The sequence below is a fragment of the Olea europaea genome, unplaced genomic scaffold (assembly GCF_002742605.1).
Source record: "Olea europaea var. sylvestris unplaced genomic scaffold, O_europaea_v1 scaffold992, whole genome shotgun sequence".
Lineage (NCBI taxonomy): Eukaryota > Viridiplantae > Streptophyta > Magnoliopsida > Lamiales > Oleaceae > Olea > Olea europaea.
The window spans coordinates 250546-256790 of record NW_019268432.1 but is presented as its reverse complement, the minus strand read 5'-3'; positions in this window follow the sequence as shown (position 1 = coordinate 256790).

The window sequence follows — 6245 nt, the reverse complement described above, 5'->3', positions numbered from 1 at the left end:
ATGAATATGAGACTTGTTAATTTTGAACAAGTGGGGGATTGCTGTGATTTGTTGTTCAAAATAAACAACAACAATAATAATAAAAAAAAATTGGTCCATGTGACCGCATGGACTAATTGGGCAAACCATGCGACCGCATGGGTTTGTACCATACGGTCGCATGGTGTATTTATTTGGCCGTTGGAGGCCATTTTCTCCCGTTGTAAATTCAAAATTAGTGACTTTTGATTTAAAGTTTGGTACCATTTCGTGAATGTGATGTTTGCCTATATATATTGGATCCATGTTGAAGGCAAAATCATCACAAAATATCAAGGTTTCATATTACTTCCAAAATCAAAGATCAAAGTCTTTAAAAGCCATATTCATATTCATTCTTTGTGTTCTTCAAGTTTTCTAGGACTTGCACTTATGGTTTGGTGTTAAAATCCTTGCAAGACTTGTTATAATTCTGCAAACCATTTGCCAATAACCTTCGAAGCATTTCAAATTCATAGGAGAAGGGGCAAATATTGTTTGAGGACAACGATATCGTGTTCAAGACATTCATTAATATTCAAATCCGGTGAAATTTCTCCAACATTGAAACCCTCTGGTATTAATTCTATTCAGGGTTATCTAGTGCGGAGGAGTTGTAATCCCTTTGGAAAGCCTCAAAGGCAGATTAAAGAAGCTGTGTCGGCAGTAAGCTTCGATTCTGCTCTAAGCATTTTCTTGTTTTGGTTGTTTAACTTGTAATTAACAATTGCTTGCTACCTTTTCAGAGTTGCAAAATCATCCGCGACTCCCTTTTTAACTTAAATTTTTCATTTTTGCGTAGGTAAAGGATAATTTGTATTAATCTAAGACATGTTTATTGCTTAGGTGGGAAATGATTTGCGTAAACGAATAATTGCATATATAAAGCTACTTTTTATATGAATAATTGAATATGATGATCTGTGGAGGGTGTTGGCTATAGGTTTTTAAATTTTTAATGCACTTTAGCAAAATGTCATTGATTAATATCCTGTATTTTGCTAAATTGTTATTTGGCCTAATGTAAATGTAATATTTCCATGCTTGTTATAAAAAATAATAATAATAATTTCCACAAATGTTAAATTAAATAATATTATTATAATCACTTACAATTTAAAAAATATCGAGGCTTTATACGAGTAGGTTGAATGGTTTTTCCACTGGTTTTCTTTGTACAAATTTACAACATAATTGATCGAATCTATCTTCGAGAAATGATTTTCAGCCCGATTTGAATTTTGTAATGTTGATCATACCTAACTCTTCAACTAAAGATGTATATTGCAAATAATTCTTCACAATTAAGATAAGATTATTAAATTGATTAACCCATTTTTTAATTATATACGGCATTTATATTTATTATTCTTTATCGTAACTTTCTTTAAGTTAATAATTGAGATATTTTCAAGGGAGAATTGCAGTTGAGCTCCCAAACCTTTCAAATTAATACTGCACAGCTACAAACATTTCATCTCAATTGTAGCTGGATGATATATGGACGAAATCCATTCAATTGATAGTTAGTAAACCCAAAAAAATCAATTTCATCATATTTTGATTAATTTTGAAAGGGATAAATTAAAATAAAAAATTTAACAAGAAAAAAAATTTGAGAACTTTTTTCTTTCTTCCCCAACCCAAACTAGTCGTCATTGTTAGCGACCAGCTCTGTCTGCCCCATTTTAATCTATATTTCATTAATCAATTAGCTCTAGATTTTCTCCACCAAACTTCCATCCATCAAAGTCAAAAAAGAACTTATTTCTTAAAAATTAAGCTTATGAGTATTATGGATGCATCCAAGTGTTGATATTATTGTTCAAAATCAATAAAATAAGCTTTGAAAAGAAAATCAATATGGCGGCTTGAGACTTAAGCCTATGCGGCCACATAAGCATGTATTGCTTGCGATCGTATGGTGATTTGTAAGGCATTTTACTCTAAGTGATAGCATATGATTGTTCTATGCAGTTGCATAGAACAATTAACTAGCTGTTAAGGCCTGTTTTTGTTTGAATTTTTGGTGGCCTTTGAAGTTTGTCGTGCAACTTTTCATGTGTTTTGGCACCATTTTGTGTAGCATTGATTGATGCCTATAAATAGGTGGTTGATGATCAATACAAAATGTATAGAAACACTTGAGATCAAATCATTATTCCAAAAAGTATAGAATTTTCATTTTCTCTTCATATTCAAAATCTTCTTTTGTGTTCTTGAGTTTTAAAGGAATTTCACTAGTGCCTAAGTGTTATTTATCTTTAAGATTTGATAAATATTGCAAACCATTTGTCAAAAGTACCTTCAAGCACCAAATTCAATTCAAGAGAGGGCAAATATTCTTTGAGGACAACGATTACTATTTAAGCCTTCATTTTCATTGCTTCATCTTGTTCTTTGTTTCTTCTCCATTTCCTTTGTGTGAATTATTATTCCAACAATCTCAAACGATATCTTGCAAAGGAGAATGAAACTACAATGGCGACGATCAAATTGATGAATTAAGACCTCTCATTTGGACCATTTTGATGGGACGAATTTCACAAGATGACAAAACAAGTTGAAGTTCTTTCTCACGACGTTGAAGATATTTTTACATCCTTGATCCGGAATTGGAACCATTGCCGAAACCAACAAATGGAGAAACTAATGCCATAAGAGCCTAAAGACAAAAGTGTTAAGAAGATGAACTTATATGCCACGACCATACTCTTAATGCTCTATCCGACTGATTGTACGATCTCTATATAAATACATCATCGGCAAAAGAAATATGAGAAGCTTTGGAAAACAAGTACAAAGTCGAAAAGGAATGTACTAAGAAATTCCAAATTTCAGGATTTTGATTTTAAATTTCTTGATAACATTTCCCTTCTTCCCCAAAATACATAAATTGCAAGTTCTTGTCAATAAGCTGAAGGCGGTCAAAATTGAAATACCTAAATCTTTCTAAGCGGGAGCAATCATTGCAAAGCTCCCGGAATCTTGAAAAGGATATCGAGAGAAAATCATGTATAGATCCAAAGAATACCCTTTGGAACAATTGCAAAAACATTTCGAATTGAAGAAGAGTCAAGGGCAAGAGATAAGAATGACAATTCTTATGAAATCACTTCATAGGTCAATATTGTGGAGAAGATTGAACTTTCTAACAAATCCAACAAAAAAAATCCGTCAAGGAACTTTAACAAGTTTAAGAAGAAGTCCAAATGTGGTTGTTTTGTATGTGGAAAATCTAGACATTATGTAAAGGAATGTGTATACCAAAACAAAATANTTAAGAAGAAGTCCAAATGTGGTTGTTTTGTATGTGGAAAATCTAGACATTATGTAAAGGAATGTGTATACCAAAACAAAATAACTCTGAATGAAATGTGAACTCCATCAAAAAGACAATATTACGACTACCGTAAATGAGATTATTGCAATCAAAGGAAAAGTTCCTAGATGATGATATGATACATGTGCAGTTACAAGTCTTTGTTCAAAAAAAATTTATGAAGTGAATAGATATCAATAGATTCAAATGGGTAACGAAGTCCGCACCAAAGTGGTTGGGAAAGTAGATGTAGAGATCATCTTCACTTCCGGCAAGATCGTCACATTAACAACTGTACTACATGTTCCTTATATGAATAGGAACTTACTTAGTAGTAATTTCATAGGAAAATAGGACATAAATTGTATTTATGAGTTCGGAAAACTTGTATTATTCCTAAATGAAAAATTTGACGGAAAGACTATTCTTCTGAAGGAATGGTCAAACTTTGTATCGTTGACAAATTAATTAATAATAAAGTCGAGTTTACTTATTTGATTAATTCATTTAATTTAGGGCATGCTAGATTAGATCACATAGGTAAGAGTACCATGAAAAGAATGTTAAAATGTGATTTAATATCATATAATGAAAATGATGCATTTAAAAGACTAAGAAGCCTTGTGAAAGTATAAATAGGACTTATAATATTCTAAAATTAATTTATACGAATATCTGTGAATTAAATGATATCTTAACTAGAGGAGGAAATAGATGTTTCATTACTTTTATAGATATTACTTTGGATATACATATGTTTATTTAATGAAATATAAACATGAAACTTTTGATAGGATTAAAGTATATAAAAATGAAGTTGAAAATCACTTAAGTAAAAAAATAAAAACTCTAAGAAGTAATAGATGAGTTGAATATTTTCCTAGTGATTTTAATTCGTTGTGTGAACAACAAGACATAATTAATCAATGTTCTGCACTTAGGCCATCCGAACAAAATGGTTTGACTGAAAGAATAATAGAACTTTAGACGAAATGATAAATGCAATGTTAACTTATGTTAAGTTGTCATTTAAATTATGGGGTGAAATATCATTGAGTGCATGTAGAATACTAAATAAAACTCCTTATAAATTTACAAAAGGTTTCTCCTTATAAATTGTGGAAAGGAAAAAACCTAACATTAAATACTTTAAAGTGTAAGAGTGACTTGCTTATGATAAGAACACGAACCCTAATAGGACTAAGTTGGATTCAAAAAGCATTAAATGTGCTTTTGTTGGTTATGCCATTAGTAGAAAATCATATTAGATTATTAAATTTGGATTTGATTATTGCATGTAATGACGAGTGAACCTTGAAGAAGTAAAAGAACTCGAATTGAGAAGTCTTTTGAACTGGACGAAATTGACTCTCAACTTATTTCTTTTGCTTAGTAGAGGGAAATGAGAAAAATGTTGTAAGAACAACTCATTTTGTTTTACAAGTGAAAACCGGTCCTAAAACTTATAGAGAGGTTAGGACTTTTCATGATAGCATCTTTTGGAAAAATGCAATTAAAGATAAAATGGATTCAATTATGTCAAATAATACATGGAAACTTGTCGATTTACCACCCAGATCCAAACCTATTGAATGTAAATGGGTGTTTGAGAGAAAATACAATGTTGATGGTTCTCTTAATACCTTTAAAGTTAGATTTGTAACCAAAAGTTATCGACAAAAGGAATGAATAGATTATTTCGTTACTTATGTACTGGTAGCTAAAATAATGCTAGTTAGGATATTATCTGCATTAGCTCCTATACATGACTTGCATATTCATCAAATGGGTGTTAAGACGATATTCTTAAACGAGGATCTTGAAGAGGGGGTTTATATAAAACAACTAGAAGGGTTTGCTCTACCCAAAAATAAACATAAAGTGAGCAAGTTAGTGAAATTGTTACTCGATTTAAAGCAAGCACTTATGGAATGGAATGAAAATTTTGACTTATCGATTATTATTTTTTCGATTTCAAACATAATAGTGTAGTTAAATATCTGTATTCCAAATTATGTGATAATTATGTTATATTTATTTACTTATATATTGACAATATGTTGATTTGGAGTAATCACATGAATATATTAAAAGAAGCGAAGATGTTTCTATTTTCCACATTCAAGATGAAGTATCTTGGATAAGTGATTACCTTTTAGATATCAAAGTTACAAAAACTAATGGGGGTTACAATTTGAGTCAATCACATTATGTCGTGAATGTGATAAATAAGTTTAAATATTTGAACATAAAATAATTTAGTATGCCTCTTGATCCAAGTTCAGAACTTATAAAGAATGATGGAAGAGCAGTTTCTCAATTTGAGTATGCAAGTGTCATAGAGAGTATAATGTATACAGCTCAGTGCACAAGACCGGACATAACATTTGTAATTAGTAAGCTTAATAGGTTTACTAGTAATTCGAGCAAAGACCATTGGAAGGCCATTAGATAAGTTCTTGGATATTTACAGAAAACCAAGAACTTAGATCGACAATATACTAAATTCCTGACTATATTAGATAGACTCACTAATACTAGTTGGATATCTAGCACAGGTGAAAGTAATCTATTTCGAGTTGGGTGTTACTCTTGGAGGATATGCCATTTCTTGGAAATAAAAGAAACATACATGTATAACACACTCAACTATGGAATCTAAATTTGTAGCATTATCAGAAATTAAGAAAGAAGATGAGTGGTTTAGAGATCTACTTTTATTAGATACCTTTGAGATTGAAGAGTATATCTTCAATGTCTATCATGTGTGATAATCAAGTCAGGGACTTATTTAGGGAGATTGGTTGGGCTGTGATCCTTCCACCAGGTCCAATTATTTTTTTTAGGGCAATTTCTTTATTTATTTATTTTTTTGTAAAAATAGATTTTTAATGAGTAAATTTTT